The sequence below is a fragment of the Triturus cristatus genome, chromosome 12, assembly GCF_964204655.1.
Source record: "Triturus cristatus chromosome 12, aTriCri1.1, whole genome shotgun sequence".
NCBI classification, from domain to species: domain Eukaryota; kingdom Metazoa; phylum Chordata; class Amphibia; order Caudata; family Salamandridae; genus Triturus; species Triturus cristatus.
Window position 1 is genome coordinate 727,083,713 of NC_140595.1, and position 19,529 is coordinate 727,103,241.

Consider the following 19,529-nt stretch of genomic DNA (forward strand, 5'->3'; position numbering starts at 1 on the left):
TGATTTAAACTCGCATGATTATAAGCTGTAGCTATAATGTATTTACTTACATAAATTATCGTTCTTGAACCTATTGGCGGTGGAGGGGGAGCGGAGCTCACCCCCCAGGTGCAGTTGAGTGACCTGTGTTGTGGCTCTCTAGAGGGAAGGCACAAATTTTGCTGTCACCCAGCCCAATCCAGACGTGTATTGGGGCCAGGTTTCAGGCAAATAGAGCAGTAAGTGCAGAGACATGTTCACTCTCTAAAAGTGGCATTTCTAAAATAGTAAAGTTAAATCCAACCTCACCAGTAAGTAGGATTTTCAATAAATAAATAAAGCTACTCCTCTCCGATATGGAATTACCAAATAAAAAGTATAGGGGAATACACAGAGCTAACCTATGAGAGGGGTAGACCTCACAGTAGTGAAAAATGAAATAGACTGTTTGGTACTTACAGGACACGCGAACCACCAAAGTACATATCTTATTTTTTACTTACATAGCATCATGCACCTAGGACTACCTAGGGCCTACCTTAGGTGTAAATTATATGTAATAAAAGGGGAGTTTAAGGCTTGGCAAGTAGGCTGGGACTCCCCTGGGAGACCCCTGAGTCTATGCCCAGAACCATAACTCTGCCAGTCGAGTACTTACCTAAAAGCCGATAACTCACTTTTCTTCCATAGGCTAACATTGAGTGGTTTCACTTGGAAATTCTTCTAAGTGGTGTGGAGTTTTGGAACTTTAAAATATTCATCTAAAATCAGCCGAACAACGAATTCTGATTTACTCACCTGTTATCAGGAGAGACCTCAGTGCTGCATCTTGGAGCTCGGTACTGACCCTGAAAAGTAATTTTAACCGTACTTACCAGTAACTCGAATTTCCTTCCATGGGATATAATTGCCTGCTTTTTGCTGAAAATGTTCTAAGTGTCGATTTTTGAAACTTACAAATATTCTTTAAAAATCGTACCAACTGTGAAAACGTAATTGTTTACCTGTTTTAGATAGATGTCCCAGTACTGAGCCTAGGAGCCCAGCACTGGATTACAAAAGTAACGAGAACGTACTTTACCCGTAACTTGAATTTTCTTCCATAGGAAACCATTGACTGTTTTTCTGTGAAATTTCTTCTAAGTGTCGATTTTGCAAACATGTAAATATTCCTTAAAAATCGCCTGTATAACTTAAACGCAGTTTCTCAACTGCTTACAGGTGGTACAGTAGTGCTGGATCTAGGATCCAACACTGACCTAGAAAACGTAACCATAACCCCACTTACCTGCTAAGTGAATTTCCTTCCATAGGATAACATTGGTAATTTGATCAGCAAAAGTTTCTAAGTGTCAACTTTTAAAATAGCAAAATATTGCTTAAAAATCACAACAGTAACTAAAACGAATTTACTCACTTGTTTCCAAGAACTGTCCCAGGACTGAATCTAGGATCCAGTCCTGGATTTAGAAAAGTAATCCTGAAAGTAATTAATTGCATATAACTTAAAATTCCCATTGAGCTCAATGTATTATTGTGATTCAAATTGTGTTGCCTATTGCAATAAACTGTAACTATGACCTGCAAAAGTCAATTGCCTATTGCAAAGTATTTAACTAAAGCATCTCATTCTGAGAAAGTATATTTTGATACCTATTGTTGGTTCTAAAATAAAACAACAATATCTTTTGTATTCAAACCAATGGCCTAGAGTTCAGTTCTTGAGTGTGTGAGACCATTTGCTGACTGAGTGTGTACAACAAATGTTTTACACTGTACTCTGATACTGCCTTACTGCTCGGCAAGCTACCACTTTAGAGAGTAAGGTTATATCTAACTTTAGCCTCTGCCAAACCTCTGGGGACTGGGGACTCTGTGCACACTGTACCTATTTGGGAACAGTATATACAGAGCCACTTTCTCACAGTAGTGATAAAGTGATTAGAGTCCTAAGGCCAACATAAAGATACAGCAAAACATGAGGTGAAAAGCAAAAAGGTTGCTGGTAGGCCACCTTAAGGATGCCAGGTCTAACAAAAACTGAACTAAGGATAACATGAGTAAAACATCAGGTTTCTCTACTGCATTTGGTGAGACAAGTGGGCCTTCTTTTATCTTCCATTCAAGCAATCTTAGACAGACCCCTTTATTATAGAGCTTTTCAAGGATTAAAGATAAGGCACTTACAAAGGAGTCTCAAATAATCAGAGATGGTTGACTTCTGTAATATGGGTCGTAGACTAAAAGCAGCACAAAAACAGAGTGCAACAGGGTCCAAAAAACTTGAGTGCCACAAGAGAGTTTGAATGCAAGCGTATCCTTTTACAGATCCAGAGATATACTCATGCAATTTTTATTTTTAGGACAGAACGTGCATGATGAAAAAAACATTGTTTTTAAAAAGCGCATTGCAGAATATCAGTACTTTGATGTGGGAAAACTTCAAAACTTTCAAACAAAATATTTGTAGGCAGCTTACAGCAAGTTGTTGTGGCCGAGTGGTTAAGGCGATGGACTAGAAATCCATTGGGGTATCCCCGCGCAGGTTTGAATCCTGCCAACAACGAGAATCTTTTTATTATCGGCTACAATTTCAGAAGTTAACCTTTAGTATTTCTTCCATTTCAGTTTTATAAATAGGTGGCTTATTTTTGTGTCACTATTGCCTCTCCACATATTTGTTATCGCTACCTCTTTCATGTCTTTGCTACACCTCATTCCTACTTTAGCCCTGGTGTACACGCTTCAAATTATTATACCGTTGCTCTCTCATTCATACCTGCGCATGCACTTGAAAGTTACTTTACCAATAAAAGACTCAAAGAGAGAAATAGAACAAAAGTGCTGGCTGGATTGGCAAACACACTTCATAAAACTGCATTTTCTTTTTTATTCTCCCCCGTGTTACATGCTTAACCTCCCCATGTGTAATTTCTCTTAACCTGCTGTCCCAGGAAGAGAATTTCATCTACAGGCTCTTTCTGTGTTTTTTTCCCTAGTCTGTCTTTCCCATTTCTTAGCTGTGTAACTGTTCCTTTACGCGCTCTATTTAAACGCCATCAATCTCATTTGAGCTCCTTGCTCCCGCTTCTGTTTTCTCCACCTCTCATACTGCCAGTTCTCTCTTTCTCTGTGGTTGGTGGCTACTTTCCTGAGCTTCCGAAGCCACGTGGTTCCTGCCTCTTGTTGTCAGACTTGAATTGGAAAAGGAACTATATTAACAAGCCTTTACCACTCACACACGGCGGAAGTTTATACTTTAATTCAGTGAGCTAAGAAAAGCGTGTTGTGGGTCCCCTACGAGCCATGGTGCTTGCTTCATCATGATTTGGCACCAGTCATTAGCCGCAGCTCTGCTAATGAGCCACTGAGGTCAGTTTCAATATTTACTCAAAAACATAACCATGCAGCCCACCCCTCAACTGTGTATTTATCTTGCTTTTCTGCTGTTCGTGTGATTAGCTGGGAGGAGCTCACGGCGACATCCTCCCTATAAAAGTGTAGATGGATCACTCTCTAACTCTTTCTTGCTTCACATACAAATGGCTTGAAAGGTGCAGGGAAGATGCAGGTCTAATAGACAGAATAGAAGGTCTGTGCCAGGTGGGTTTCTCTGCATTGGTGTCCCATCACAGGTCCGCAAGTGTAATGTGTGATCTTTGACTCCTGGCATTTCACAAGCAGGCGGCCAGGAAACGGTTTCAGCCTATCAACCACTGAGGAGACGCAGCCTCTGAATGAGGAATGAGGAAGCAATGAATACATCCAGCCTATCACAGGAACAGCCCTGAGTGTTCCGAATTATAAATTCTCCATGTCACTGTATGTCGTTGAGCCCAAGTAGCTCGCCGTGATCGTATAGTGGTTAGTACTCTGCGTTGTGGCCGCAGTAACCTCGGTTCGAATCCGAGTCACGGCATAGTGGTTGGCAATGTCACGGCAGTTGGGTGTTAATTTTACAGAATTAGCAAATGTACCAGTGGTTTTTGTAAAATGTCAATTAAAAACAGATCCTTTCAAATATTTAAACCATCTAACAACAAATGATTTAAACTCGCATGATTATAAGCTGTAGCTATAATGTATTTACTTACATAAATTATCGTTCTTGAACCTATTGGAGGTGGAGGGGGAGCGGAGCTCACCCCCCAGGTGCAGTTGAGTGACCTGTGTTGTGGCTCTCTAGAGGGAAGGCACAAATTTTGCTGTCACCCAGCCCAATCCAGACGTGTATTGGGGCCAGGTTTCAGGCAAATAGAGCAGTAAGTGCAGAGACATGTTCACTCTCTAAAAGTGGCATTTCTAAAATAGTAAAGTTAAATCCAACCTCACCAGTAAGTAGGATTTTCAATAAATAAATAAAGCTACTCCTCTCCGATATGGAATTACCAAATAAAAAGTATAGGGGAATACACAGAGCTAACCTATGAGAGGGGTAGACCTCACAGTAGTGAAAAATGAAATAGACTGTTTGGTACTTACAGGACACGCGAACCACCAAAGTACATATCTTATTTTTTACTTACATAGCATCATGCACCTAGGACTACCTAGGGCCTACCTTAGGTATAAATTATATGTAATAAAAGGGGAGTTTAAGGCTTGGCAAGTAGGCTGGGACTCCCCTGGGAGACCCCTGAGTCTATGCCCAGAACCATAACTCTGCCAGTCGAGTACTTACCTAAAAGCCGATAACTCACTTTTCTTCCATAGGCTAACATTGAGTGGTTTCACTTGGAAATTCTTCTAAGTGGTGTGGAGTTTTGGAACTTTAAAATATTCATCTAAAATCAGCCGAACAACGAATTCTGATTTACTCACCTGTTATCAGGAGAGACCTCAGTGCTGCATCTTGGAGCTCAGTACTGACCCTGAAAAGTAATTTTAACTGTACTTACCAGTAACTCGAATTTCCTTCCATGGGATATCATTGCCTGCTTTTTGCTGAAAATTTTCTAAGTGTCGATTTTTGAAACTTACAAATATTCTTTAAAAATCGTACCAACTGTGAAAACGTAATTGTTTACCTGTTTTAGATAGATGTCCCAGTACTGAGCCTAGGAGCCCAGCACTGGATTACAAAAGTAACGAGAACGTACTTTACCCGTAACTTGAATTTTCTTCCATAGGAAACCATTGACTGTTTTTCTGTGAAATTTCTTCTAAGTGTCGATTTTGCAAACATGTAAATATTCCTTAAAAATCGCCTGTATAACTTAAACGCAGTTTCTCAACTGCTTACAGGTGGTACAGTAGTGCTGGATCTAGGATCCAACACTGACCTAGAAAAAGTAACCATAACCCCACTTACCTGCTAAGTGAATTTCCTTCCATAGGATAACTTTGGTAATTTGATCAGCAAATGTTTCTAAGTGTCAACTTTTAAAATAGCAAAATATTGCTTAAAAATCACAACAGTAACTAAAACGAATTTACTCACTTGTTTCCAAGAACTGTCCCAGGACTGAATCTAGGATCCAGTCCTGGATTTAGAAAAGTAATCCTGAAAGTAATTACTTGCATATAACTTAAAATTCCCGTTGAGCTCAATGTATTATTGTGATTCAAATTGTGTTGCCTATTGCAATAAACTGTAACTATGACCTGCAAAAGTCAATTGCCTATTGCAAAGTATTTAACTAAAGCATCTCATTCTGAGAAAGTATATTTTGATACCTATTGTTGGTTCTAAAATAAAACAACAATATCTTTTGTATGCAAACCAATGGCCTAGAGTTCAGTTCTTGAGTGTGTGAGACCATTTGCTGACTGAGTGTGTACAACAAATGTTTTACACTGTACTCTGATACTGCCTTACTGCTCGGCAAGCTACCACTTTAGAGAGTAAGGTTATATCTAACTTTAGCCTCTGCCAAACCTCTGGGGACTGGGGACTCTGTGCACACTGTACCTATTTGGGAACAGTATATACAGAGCCACTTTCTCACAGTAGTGATAAAGTGATTAGAGTCCTAAGGCCAACATAAAGATACAGCAAAACGTGAGGTGAAAAGCAAAAAGGTTGCTGGTAGGCCACCTTAAGGATGCCAGGTCTAACAAAAACTGAACTAAGGATAACATGAGTAAAACATCAGGTTTCTCTACTGCATTTGGTGAGACAAGTGGGCCTTCTTTTATCTTCCATTCAAGCAATCTTTGACAGACCCCTTTATTATAGAGCTTTTCAAGGATTAAAGATAAGGCACTTACAAAGGAGTCCCAAATACTCAGAGATGGTTGACTTCTGTAATATGGGTCGTAGACTAAAAGCAGCGCAAAAACAGAGTGCAACAGGGTCCAAAAAACTTGAGTGCCACAAGAGAGTTTGAATGCAAGCGTATCCTTTTACAGATCCAGAGATATACTCATGCAATTTTTGTTTTTAGGACAGAACGTGCATGATGAAAAAAACATTGTTTTTAAAAAGCGCATTGCAGAATATCAGTACTTTGATGTGGGAAAACGTTCAAACAAAATATTTGTAAGCAGCTTACAGCAAGTTGTTGTGGCCGAGTGGTTAAGGCGATGGACTCGAAATCCATTGGGGTATCCCCGCGCAGGTTCGAATCCTACCAACAACGAGAATCTTTTTATTATCGGCTACAATTTCAGAAGTTAACCTTTAGTATTTCTTACATTTCAGTTTTATAAATAGGTGGCTTATTTTTGTGTCACTATTGCCTCTCCACATATTTGTTATCGCTACCTCTTTCATGTCTTTGCTACACCTCATTCCTACTTTAGCACTGGTGTAAACGCTTCAAATTATTATACCGTTGCTCTCTCATTCATACCTGCGCATGCACTTGAAAGTTACTTTACCAATAAAAGACGCAAAGAGAGAAATAGAACAAAAGTGCTGGCTGGATTGGCAAACACACTTCATAAAACTGCATTTTCTTTTTTATTCTCCCCCGTGTTACATGCTTAACCTCCCCATGTGTAATTTCTCTTAACCTGCTGTCCCAGGAAGAGAATTTCATCTACAGGCTCTTTCTGTGTTTTTTTCCCTAGTCTGTCTTTCCCATTTCTTAGCTGTGTAACTGTTCCTTTACGCGCTCTATTTAAACGCCATCAATCTCATTTGAGCTCCTTGCTCCCGCTTCTGTTTTCTCCACCTCTCATACTGCCAGTTCTCTCTTTCTCTGTGGTTGGTGGCTACTTTCCTGAGCTTCCGAAGCCACGTGGTTCCTGCCTCTTGTTGTCAGACTTGAATTGGAAAAGGAACCATATTAACAAGCCTTTACCACTCACACACGGCGGAAGTTTATACTTTAATTCAGTGAGCTAAGAAAAGCGTGTTGTGGGTCCCCTACGAGCCATTGTGCTTGCTTCATCATCATTTGGCACCAGTCATTAGCCGCAGCTCTGCTAATGAGCCACTGAGGTCAGTTTCAATATTTACTCAAAAACATAACCATGCAGCCCACCCCTCAACTGTGTATTTATCTTGCTTTTCTGCTGTTCGTGTGATTAGCTGGGAGGAGCTCACGGCGACATCCTCCCTATAAAAGTGTAGATGGATCACTCTCTAACTCTTTCTTGCTTCACATACAAATGGCTTGAAAGGTGCAGGGAAGATGCAGGTCTAATAGACAGAATAGAAGGTCTGTGCCAGGTGGGTTTCTCTGCATTGTTGTTCCATCACAGGTCCGCAAGTGTAATGTGTGATCTTTGACTCCTGGCATTTCACAAGCAGGCGGCCAGGAAACGGTTTCAGCCTATCAACCACTGAGGAGACGCAGCCTCTGAATGAGGAATGAGGAAGCAATGAATACATCCAGCCTATCACAGGAACAGCCCTGAGTGTTCCGAATTATAAATTCTCCATGTCACTGTATGTCGTTGAGCCCAAGTAGCTCGCCGTGATCGTATAGTGGTTAGTACTCTGCGTTGTGGCCGCAGCAACCTCGGTTCGAATCCGAGTCACGGCATTGTGGTTGGCAATGTCACGGCGGGTGGGTGTTAATTTTACAGAATTAGCAAATGTACCAGTGGTTTTAGTAAAATGTCTATTAAAAACAGATCCTTTCAAATATTTAAACCATCTAACAACAAATGATTTAAACTCGCATGATTATAAGCTGTAGCTATAATGTATTTACTTACATAAATTATCGTTCTTGAACCTATTGGGGGTGGAGGGGGAGCGGAGCTCACCCCCCAGGTGCAGTTGAGTGACCTGTGTTGTGGCTCTCTAGAGGGAAGGCACAAATTTTGCTGTCACCCAGCCCAATCCAGACGTGTATTGGGGCCAGGTTTCAGGCAAATAGAGCAGTAAGTGCAGAGACATGTTCACTCTCTAAAAGTGGCATTTCTAAAATAGTAAAGTTAAATCCAACCTCACCAGTAAGTAGGATTTTCAATAAATAAATAAAGCTACTCCTCTCCGATATGGAATTACCAAATAAAAAGTATAGGGGAATACACAGAGCTAACCTATGAGAGGGGTAGACCTCACAGTAGTGAAAAATGAAATAGACTGTTTGGTACTTACAGGACACGCGAACCACCAAAGTACATATCTTATTTTTTACTTACATAGCATCATGCACCTAGGACTACCTAGGGCCTACCTTAGGTGTAAATTATATGTAATAAAAGGGGAGTTTAAGGCTTGGCAAGTAGGCTGGGACTCCCCTGGGAGACCCCTGAGTCTATGCCCAGAACCATAACTCTGCCAGTCGAGTACTTACCTAAAAGCCGATAACTCACTTTTCTTCCATAGGCTAACATTGAGTGGTTTCACTTGGAAATTCTTCTAAGTGGTGTGGAGTTTTGGATCTTTAAAATATTCATCTAAAATCAGCCGAACAACGAATTCTGATTTACTCACCTGTTATCAGGAGAGACCTCAGTGCTGCATCTTGGAGCTCGGTACTGACCCTGAAAAGTAATTTTAACCGTACTTACCAGTAACTCGAATTTCCTTCCATGGGATATCATTGCCTGCTTTTTGCTGAAAATTTTCTAAGTGTCGATTTTTGAAACTTACAAATATTCTTTAAAAATCGTACCAACTGTGAAAACGTAATTGTTTACCTGTTTTAGATAGATGTCCCAGTACTGAGCCTAGGAGCCCAGCACTGGATTACAAAAGTAACGAGAACGTACTTTACCCGTAACTTGAATTTTCTTCCATAGGAAACCATTGACTGTTTTTCTGTGAAATTTCTTCTAAGTGTCGATTTTGCAAACATGTAAATATTCCTTAAAAATCGCCTGTATAACTTAAACGCAGTTTCTCAACTGCTTACAGGTGGTACAGTAGTGCTGGATCTAGGATCCAACACTGACCTAGAAAACGTAACCATAACCCCACTTACCTGCTAAGTGAATTTCCTTCCATAGGATAACATTGGTAATTTGATCAGCAAAAGTTTCTAAGTGTCAACTTTTAAAATAGCAAAATATTGCTTAAAAATCACAACAGTAACTAAAACGAATTTACTCACTTGTTTCCAAGAACTGTCCCAGGACTGAATCTAGGATCCAGTCCTGGATTTAGAAAAGTAATCCTGAAAGTAATTAATTGCATATAACTTAAAATTCCCATTGAGCTCAATGTATTATTGTGATTCAAATTGTGTTGCCTATTGCAATAAACTGTAACTATGACCTGCAAAAGTCAATTGCCTATTGCAAAGTATTTAACTAAAGCATCTCATTCTGAGAAAGTATATTTTGATACCTATTGTTGGTTCTAAAATAAAACAACAATATCTTTTGTATTCAAACCAATGGCCTAGAGTTCAGTTCTTGAGTGTGTGAGACCATTTGCTGACTGAGTGTGTACAACAAATGTTTTACACTGTACTCTGATACTGCCTTACTGCTCGGCAAGCTACCACTTTAGAGAGTAAGGTTATATCTAACTTTAGCCTCTGCCAAACCTCTGGGGACTGGGGACTCTGTGCACACTGTACCTATTTGGGAACAGTATATACAGAGCCACTTTCTCACAGTAGTGATAAAGTGATTAGAGTCCTAAGGCCAACATAAAGATACAGCAAAACGTGAGGTGAAAAGCAAAAAGGTTGCTGGTAGGCCACCTTAAGGATGCCAGGTCTAACAAAAACTGAACTTAGGATAACATGAGTAAAACATCAGGTTTCTCTACTGCATTTGGTGAGACAAGTGGGCCTTCTTTTATCTTCCATTCAAGCAATCTTTGACAGACTCCTTTATTATAGAGCTTTTCAAGGATTAAAGATAAGGCACTTACAAAGGAGTCCCAAATAATCAGAGATGGTTGACTTCTGTAATATGGGTCGTAGACTAAAAGCAGCACAAAAACAGAGTGCAACAGGGTCCAAAAAACTTGAGTGCCACAAGAGAGTTTGAATGCAAGCGTATCCTTTTACAGATCCAGAGATATACTCATGCAATTTTTATTTTTAGGACAGAACGTGCATGATGAAAAAAACATTGTTTTTAAAAAGCGCATTGCAGAATATCAGTACTTTGATGTGGGAAAACTTCAAAACTTTCAAACAAAATATTTGTAGGCAGCTTACAGCAAGTTGTTGTGGCCGAGTGGTTAAGGCGATGGACTAGAAATCCATTGGGGTATCCCCGCGCAGGTTCGAATCCTGCCAACAACGAGAATCTTTTTATTATCGGCTACAATTTCAGAAGTTAACCTTTAGTATTTCTTCCATTTCAGTTTTATAAATAGGTGGCTTATTTTTGTGTCACTATTGCCTCTCCACATATTTGTTATCGCTACCTCTTTCATGTCTTTGCTACACCTCATTCCTACTTTAGCACTGGTGTAAACGCTTCAAATTATTATACCGTTGCTCTCTCATTCATACCTGCGCATGCACTTGAAAGTTACTTTACCAATAAAAGACGCAAAGAGAGAAATAGAACAAAAGTGCTGGCTGGATTGGCAAACACACTTCATAAAACTGCATTTTCTTTTTTATTCTCCCCCGTGTTACATGCTTAACCTCCCCATGTGTAATTTCTCTTAACCTGCTGTCCCAGGAAGAGAATTTCATGTACAGGCTCTTTCTGTGTTTTTTTCCCTAGTCTGTCTTTCCCATTTCTTAGCTGTGTAACTGTTCCTTTACGCGCTCTATTTAAACGCCATCAATCTCATTTGAGCTCCTTGCTCCCGCTTCTGTTTTCTCCACCTCTCATACTGCCAGTTCTCTCTTTCTCTGTGGTTGGTGGCTACTTTCCTGAGCTTCCGAAGCCACGTGGTTCCTGCCTCTTGTTGTCAGACTTGAATTGGAAAAGGAACCATATTAACAAGCCTTTACCACTCACACACGGCGGAAGTTTATACTTTAATTCAGTGAGCTAAGAAAAGCGTGTTGTGGGTCCCCTACGAGCCATTGTGCTTGCTTCATCATCATTTGGCACCAGTCATTAGCCGCAGCTCTGCTAATGAGCCACTGAGGTCAGTTTCAATATTTACTCAAAAACATAACCATGCAGCCCACCCCTCAACTGTGTATTTATCCTGCTTTTCTGCTGTTCGTGTGATTAGCTGGGAGGAGCTCACGGCGACATCCTCCCTATAAAAGTGTAGATGGATCACTCTCTAACTCTTTCTTGCTTCACATACAAATGGCTTGAAAGGTGCAGGGAAGATGCAGGTCTAATAGACAGAATAGAAGGCCTGTGCCAGGTGGGTTGCTCTGCATTGGTGTCCCATCACAGGTCCGCAAGTGTAATGTGTGATCTTTGACTCCTGGCATTTCACAAGCAGGCGGCCAGGAAACGGTTTCAGCCTATCAACCACTGAGGAGACGCAGCCTCTGAATGAGGAATGAGGAAGCAATGAATACATCCAGCCTATCACAGGAACAGCCCTGAGTGTTCCGAATTATAAATTCTCCATGTCATTGTATGTCGTTGAGCCCAAGTAGCTCGCCGTGATCGTATAGTGGTTAGTACTCTGCGTTGTGGCCGCAGCAACCTCGGTTCGAATCCGAGTCACGGCATTGTGGTTGGCAATGTCACGGCAGTTGGGTGTTAATTTTACAGAATTAGCAAATGTACCAGTGGTTTTTGTAAAATGTCTATTAAAAACAGATCCTTTCAAATATTTAAACCATCTAACAACAAATGATTTAAACTCGCATGATTATAAGCTGTAGCTATAATGTATTTACTTACATAAATTATCGTTCTTGAACCTATTGGGGGTGGAGGGGGAGCGGAGCTCACCCCCCAGGTGCAGTTGAGTGACCTGTGTTGTGGCTCTCTAGAGGGAAGGCACAAATTTTGCTGTCACCCAGCCCAATCCAGACGTGTATTGGGGCCAGGTTTCAGGCAAATAGAGCAGTAAGTGCAGAGACATGTTCACTCTCTAAAAGTGGCATTTCTAAAATAGTAAAGTTAAATCCAACCTCACCAGTAAGTAGGATTTTCAATAAATAAATAAAGCTACTCCTCTCCGATATGGAATTACCAAATAAAAAGTATAGGGGAATACACAGAGCTAACCTATGAGAGGGGTAGACCTCACAGTAGTGAAAAATGAAATAGACTGTTTGGTACTTACAGGACACGCGAACCACCAAAGTACATATCTTATTTTTTACTTACATAGCATCATGCACCTAGGACTACCTAGGGCCTACCTTAGGTGTAAATTATATGTAATAAAAGGGGAGTTTAAGGCTTGGCAAGTAGGCTGGGACTCCCCTGGGAGACCCCTGAGTCTATGCCCAGAACCATAACTCTGCCAGTCGAGTACTTACCTAAAAGCCGATAACTCACTTTTCTTCCATAGGCTAACATTGAGTGGTTTCACTTGGAAATTCTTCTAAGTGGTGTGGAGTTTTGGAACTTTAAAATATTCATCTAAAATCAGCCGAACAACGAATTCTGATTTACTCACCTGTTATCAGGAGAGACCTCAGTGCTGCATCTTGGAGCTCGGTACTGACCCTGAAAAGTAATTTTAACCGTACTTACCAGTAACTCGAATTTCCTTCCATGGGATATAATTGCCTGCTTTTTGCTGAAAATGTTCTAAGTGTCGATTTTTGAAACTTACAAATATTCTTTAAAAATCGTACCAACTGTGAAAACGTAATTGTTTACCTGTTTTAGATAGATGTCCCAGTACTGAGCCTAGGAGCCCAGCACTGGATTACAAAAGTAACGAGAACGTACTTTACCCGTAACTTGAATTTTCTTCCATAGGAAACCATTGACTGTTTTTCTGTGAAATTTCTTCTAAGTGTCGATTTTGCAAACATGTAAATATTCCTTAAAAATCGCCTGTATAACTTAAACGCAGTTTCTCAACTGCTTACAGGTGGTACAGTAGTGCTGGATCTAGGATCCAACACTGACCTAGAAAACGTAACCATAACCCCACTTACCTGCTAAGTGAATTTCCTTCCATAGGATAACATTGGTAATTTGATCAGCAAAAGTTTCTAAGTGTCAACTTTTAAAATAGCAAAATATTGCTTAAAAATCACAACAGTAACTAAAACGAATTTACTCACTTGTTTCCAAGAACTGTCCCAGGACTGAATCTAGGATCCAGTCCTGGATTTAGAAAAGTAATCCTGAAAGTAATTAATTGCATATAACTTAAAATTCCCATTGAGCTCAATGAATTATTGTGATTCAAATTGTGTTGCCTATTGCAATAAACTGTAACTATGACCTGCAAAAGTCAATTGCCTATTGCAAAGTATTTAACTAAAGCATCTCATTCTGAGAAAGTATATTTTGATACCTATTGTTGGTTCTAAAATAAAACAACAATATCTTTTGTATTCAAACCAATGGCCTAGAGTTCAGTTCTTGAGTGTGTGAGACCATTTGCTGACTGAGTGTGTACAACAAATGTTTTACACTGTACTCTGATACTGCCTTACTGCTCGGCAAGCTACCACTTTAGAGAGTAAGGTTATATCTAACTTTAGCCTCTGCCAAACCTCTGGGGACTGGGGACTCTGTGCACACTGTACCTATTTGGGAACAGTATATACAGAGCCACTTTCTCACAGTAGTGATAAAGTGATTAGAGTCCTAAGGCCAACATAAAGATACAGCAAAACATGAGGTGAAAAGCAAAAAGGTTGCTGGTAGGCCACCTTAAGGATGCCAGGTCTAACAAAAACTGAACTAAGGATAACATGAGTAAAACATCAGGTTTCTCTACTGCATTTGGTGAGACAAGTGGGCCTTCTTTTATCTTCCATTCAAGCAATCTTAGACAGACCCCTTTATTATAGAGCTTTTCAAGGATTAAAGATAAGGCACTTACAAAGGAGTCTCAAATAATCAGAGATGGTTGACTTCTGTAATATGGGTCGTAGACTAAAAGCAGCACAAAAACAGAGTGCAACAGGGTCCAAAAAACTTGAGTGCCACAAGAGAGTTTGAATGCAAGCGTATCCTTTTACAGATCCAGAGATATACTCATGCAATTTTTATTTTTAGGACAGAACGTGCATGATGAAAAAAACATTGTTTTTAAAAAGCGCATTGCAGAATATCAGTACTTTGATGTGGGAAAACTTCAAAACTTTCAAACAAAATATTTGTAGGCAGCTTACAGCAAGTTGTTGTGGCCGAGTGGTTAAGGCGATGGACTAGAAATCCATTGGGGTATCCCCGCGCAGGTTTGAATCCTGCCAACAACGAGAATCTTTTTATTATCGGCTACAATTTCAGAAGTTAACCTTTAGTATTTCTTCCATTTCAGTTTTATAAATAGGTGGCTTATTTTTGTGTCACTATTGCCTCTCCACATATTTGTTATCGCTACCTCTTTCATGTCTTTGCTACACCTCATTCCTACTTTAGCCCTGGTGTACACGCTTCAAATTATTATACCGTTGCTCTCTCATTCATACCTGCGCATGCACTTGAAAGTTACTTTACCAATAAAAGACTCAAAGAGAGAAATAGAACAAAAGTGCTGGCTGGATTGGCAAACACACTTCATAAAACTGCATTTTCTTTTTTATTCTCCCCCGTGTTACATGCTTAACCTCCCCATGTGTAATTTCTCTTAACCTGCTGTCCCAGGAAGAGAATTTCATCTACAGGCTCTTTCTGTGTTTTTTTCCCTAGTCTGTCTTTCCCATTTCTTAGCTGTGTAACTGTTCCTTTACGCGCTCTATTTAAACGCCATCAATCTCATTTGAGCTCCTTGCTCCCGCTTCTGTTTTCTCCACCTCTCATACTGCCAGTTCTCTCTTTCTCTGTGGTTGGTGGCTACTTTCCTGAGCTTCCGAAGCCACGTGGTTCCTGCCTCTTGTTGTCAGACTTGAATTGGAAAAGGAACTATATTAACAAGCCTTTACCACTCACACACGGCGGAAGTTTATACTTTAATTCAGTGAGCTAAGAAAAGCGTGTTGTGGGTCCCCTACGAGCCATGGTGCTTGCTTCATCATGATTTGGCACCAGTCATTAGCCGCAGCTCTGCTAATGAGCCACTGAGGTCAGTTTCAATATTTACTCAAAAACATAACCATGCAGCCCACCCCTCAACTGTGTATTTATCTTGCTTTTCTGCTGTTCGTGTGATTAGCTGGGAGGAGCTCACGGCGACATCCTCCCTATAAAAGTGTAGATGGATCACTCTCTAACTCTTTCTTGCTTCACATACAAATGGCTTGAAAGGTGCAGGGAAGATGCAGGTCTAATAGACAGAATAGAAGGTCTGTGCCAGGTGGGTTTCTCTGCATTGGTGTCCCATCACAGGTCCGCAAGTGTAATGTGTGATCTTTGACTCCTGGCATTTCACAAGCAGGCGGCCAGGAAACGGTTTCAGCCTATCAACCACTGAGGAGACGCAGCCTCTGAATGAGGAATGAGGAAGCAATGAATACATCCAGCCTATCACAGGAACAGCCCTGAGTGTTCCGAATTATAAATTCTCCATGTCACTGTATGTCGTTGAGCCCAAGTAGCTCGCCGTGATCGTATAGTGGTTAGTACTCTGCGTTGTGGCCGCAGTAACCTCGGTTCGAATCCGAGTCACGGCATAGTGGTTGGCAATGTCACGGCAGTTGGGTGTTAATTTTACAGAATTAGCAAATGTACCAGTGGTTTTTGTAAAATGTCTATTAAAAACAGATCCTTTCAAATATTTAAACCATCTAACAACAAATGATTTAAACTCGCATGATTATAAGCTGTAGCTATAATGTATTTACTTACATAAATTATCGTTCTTGAACCTATTGGAGGTGGAGGGGGAGCGGAGCTCACCCCCCAGGTGCAGTTGAGTGACCTGTGTTGTGGCTCTCTAGAGGGAAGGCACAAATTTTGCTGTCACCCAGCCCAATCCAGACGTGTATTGGGGCCAGGTTTCAGGCAAATAGAGCAGTAAGTGCAGAGACATGTTCACTCTCTAAAAGTGGCATTTCTAAAATAGTAAAGTTAAATCCAACCTCACCAGTAAGTAGGATTTTCAATAAATAAATAAAGCTACTCCTCTCCGATATGGAATTACCAAATAAAAAGTATAGGGGAATACACAGAGCTAACCTATGAGAGGGGTAGACCTCACAGTAGTGAAAAATGAAATAGACTGTTTGGTACTTACAGGACACGCGAACCACCAAAGTACATATCTTATTTTTTACTTACATAGCATCATGCACCTAGGACTACCTAGGGCCTACCTTAGGTATAAATTATATGTAATAAAAGGGGAGTTTAAGGCTTGGCAAGTAGGCTGGGACTCCCCTGGGAGACCCCTGAGTCTATGCCCAGAACCATAACTCTGCCAGTCGAGTACTTACCTAAAAGCCGATAACTCACTTTTCTTCCATAGGCTAACATTGAGTGGTTTCACTTGGAAATTCTTCTAAGTGGTGTGGAGTTTTGGAACTTTAAAATATTCATCTAAAATCAGCCGAACAACGAATTCTGATTTACTCACCTGTTATCAGGAGAGACCTCAGTGCTGCATCTTGGAGCTCAGTACTGACCCTGAAAAGTAATTTTAACTGTACTTACCAGTAACTCGAATTTCCTTCCATGGGATATCATTGCCTGCTTTTTGCTGAAAATTTTCTAAGTGTCGATTTTTGAAACTTACAAATATTCTTTAAAAATCGTACCAACTGTGAAAACGTAATTGTTTACCTGTTTTAGATAGATGTCCCAGTACTGAGCCTAGGAGCCCAGCACTGGATTACAAAAGTAACGAGAACGTACTTTACCCGTAACTTGAATTTTCTTCCATAGGAAACCATTGACTGTTTTTCTGTGAAATTTCTTCTAAGTGTCGATTTTGCAAACATGTAAATATTCCTTAAAAATCGCCTGTATAACTTAAACGCAGTTTCTCAACTGCTTACAGGTGGTACAGTAGTGCTGGATCTAGGATCCAACACTGACCTAGAAAAAGTAACCATAACCCCACTTACCTGCTAAGTGAATTTCCTTCCATAGGATAACTTTGGTAATTTGATCAGCAAATGTTTCTAAGTGTCAACTTTTAAAATAGCAAAATATTGCTTAAAAATCACAACAGTAACTAAAACGAATTTACTCACTTGTTTCCAAGAACTGTCCCAGGACTGAATCTAGGATCCAGTCCTGGATTTAGAAAAGTAATCCTGAAAGTAATTACTTGCATATAACTTAAAATTCCCGTTGAGCTCAATGTATTATTGTGATTCAAATTGTGTTGCCTATTGCAATAAACTGTAACTATGACCTGCAAAAGTCAATTGCCTATTGCAAAGTATTTAACTAAAGCATCTCATTCTGAGAAAGTATATTTTGATACCTATTGTTGGTTCTAAAATAAAACAACAATATCTTTTGTATGCAAACCAATGGCCTAGAGTTCAGTTCTTGAGTGTGTGAGACCATTTGCTGACTGAGTGTGTACAACAAATGTTTTACACTGTACTCTGATACTGCCTTACTGCTCGGCAAGCTACCACTTTAGAGAGTAAGGTTATATCTAACTTTAGCCTCTGCCAAACCTCTGGGGACTGGGGACTCTGTGCACACTGTACCTATTTGGGAACAGTATATACAGAGCCACTTTCTCACAGTAGTGATAAAGTGATTAGAGTCCTAAGGCCAACATAAAGATACAGCAAAACGTGAGGTGAAAAGCAAAAAGGTTGCTGGTAGGCCACCTTAAGGATGCCAGGTCTAACAAAAACTGAACTAAGGATAACATGAGTAAAACATCAGGTTTCTCTACTGCATTTGGTGAGACAAGTGGGCCTTCTTTTATCTTCCATTCAAGCAATCTTTGACAGACCCCTTTATTATAGAGCTTTTCAAGGATTAAAGATAAGGCACTTACAAAGGAGTCCCAAATACTCAGAGATGGTTGACTTCTGTAATATGGGTCGTAGACTAAAAGCAGCGCAAAAACAGAGTGCAACAGGGTCCAAAAAACTTGAGTGCCACAAGAGAGTTTGAATGCAAGCGTATCCTTTTACAGATCCAGAGATATACTCATGCAATTTTTGTTTTTAGGACAGAACGTGCATGATGAAAAAAACATTGTTTTTAAAAAGCGCATTGCAGAATATCAGTACTTTGATGTGGGAAAACGTTCAAACAAAATATTTGTAAGCAGCTTACAGCAAGTTGTTGTGGCCGAGTGGTTAAGGCGATGGACTCGAAATCCATTGGGGTATCCCCGCGCAGGTTCGAATCCTACCAACAACGAGAATCTTTTTATTATCGGCTACAATTTCAGAAGTTAACCTTTAGTATTTCTTACATTTCAGTTTTATAAATAGGTGGCTTATTTTTGTGTCACTATTGCCTCTCCACATATTTGTTATCGCTACCTCTTTCATGTCTTTGCTACACCTCATTCCTACTTTAGCACTGGTGTAAACGCTTCAAATTATTATACCGTTGCTCTCTCATTCATACCTGCGCATGCACTTGAAAGTTACTTTACCAATAAAAGACGCAAAGAGAGAAATAGAACAAAAGTGCTGGCTGGATTGGCAAACACACTTCATAAAACTGCATTTTCTTTTTTATTCTCCCCCGTGTTACATGCTTAACCTCCCCATGTGTAATTTCTCTTAACCTGCTGTCCCAGGAAGAGAATTTCATCTACAGGCTCTTTCTGTGTTTTTTTCCCTAGTCTGTCTTTCCCATTTCTTAGCTGTGTAACTGTTCCTTTACGCGCTCTATTTAAACGCCATCAATCTCATTTGAGCTCCTTGCTCCCGCTTCTGTTTTCTCCACCTCTCATACTGCCAGTTCTCTCTTTCTCTGTGGTTGGTGGCTACTTTCCTGAGCTTCCGAAGCCACGTGGTTCCTGCCTCTTGTTGTCAGACTTGAATTGGAAAAGGAACCATATTAACAAGCCTTTACCACTCACACACGGCGGAAGTTTATACTTTAATTCAGTGAGCTAAGAAAAGCGTGTTGTGGGTCCCCTACGAGCCATTGTGCTTGCTTCATCATCATTTGGCACCAGTCATTAGCCGCAGCTCTGCTAATGAGCCACTGAGGTCAGTTTCAATATTTACTCAAAAACATAACCATGCAGCCCACCCCTCAACTGTGTATTTATCTTGCTTTTCTGCTGTTCGTGTGATTAGCTGGGAGGAGCT

General features: G+C 40.3%; 9 non-coding genes across 9 annotated transcripts; all 9 read left to right on the forward strand.

The window, feature by feature from the left end:
- The first annotated feature begins 2,463 nt into the window (after positions 1 to 2,463).
- On the forward strand, positions 2,464 to 2,545 carry TRNAS-AGA (transfer RNA serine (anticodon AGA)). The gene has a single exon. It is a non-coding gene; the product is annotated as a tRNA-Ser (tRNA).
- Positions 2,546 to 3,826: 1,281 nt separating this feature from the next.
- Positions 3,827 to 3,898, forward strand: TRNAH-GUG (transfer RNA histidin (anticodon GUG)). Its single transcript has one exon. It is a non-coding gene; the product is annotated as a tRNA-His (tRNA).
- A 2,580-nt stretch (positions 3,899 to 6,478) lies between these two features.
- Positions 6,479 to 6,560, forward strand: TRNAS-CGA (transfer RNA serine (anticodon CGA)). The gene has a single exon. It is a non-coding gene; the product is annotated as a tRNA-Ser (tRNA).
- A 1,281-nt stretch (positions 6,561 to 7,841) lies between these two features.
- TRNAH-GUG (transfer RNA histidin (anticodon GUG)) lies at positions 7,842 to 7,913 on the forward strand. Its single transcript has one exon. It is a non-coding gene; the product is annotated as a tRNA-His (tRNA).
- Positions 7,914 to 10,501: 2,588 nt separating this feature from the next.
- On the forward strand, positions 10,502 to 10,583 carry TRNAS-AGA (transfer RNA serine (anticodon AGA)). The gene has a single exon. It is a non-coding gene; the product is annotated as a tRNA-Ser (tRNA).
- Positions 10,584 to 11,864: 1,281 nt separating this feature from the next.
- TRNAH-GUG (transfer RNA histidin (anticodon GUG)) lies at positions 11,865 to 11,936 on the forward strand. Its single transcript has one exon. It is a non-coding gene; the product is annotated as a tRNA-His (tRNA).
- Positions 11,937 to 14,524: 2,588 nt separating this feature from the next.
- Positions 14,525 to 14,606, forward strand: TRNAS-AGA (transfer RNA serine (anticodon AGA)). The gene has a single exon. It is a non-coding gene; the product is annotated as a tRNA-Ser (tRNA).
- A 1,281-nt stretch (positions 14,607 to 15,887) lies between these two features.
- On the forward strand, positions 15,888 to 15,959 carry TRNAH-GUG (transfer RNA histidin (anticodon GUG)). Its single transcript has one exon. It is a non-coding gene; the product is annotated as a tRNA-His (tRNA).
- A 2,580-nt stretch (positions 15,960 to 18,539) lies between these two features.
- On the forward strand, positions 18,540 to 18,621 carry TRNAS-CGA (transfer RNA serine (anticodon CGA)). The gene has a single exon. It is a non-coding gene; the product is annotated as a tRNA-Ser (tRNA).
- The last annotated feature ends 908 nt before the right edge of the window (positions 18,622 to 19,529 follow it).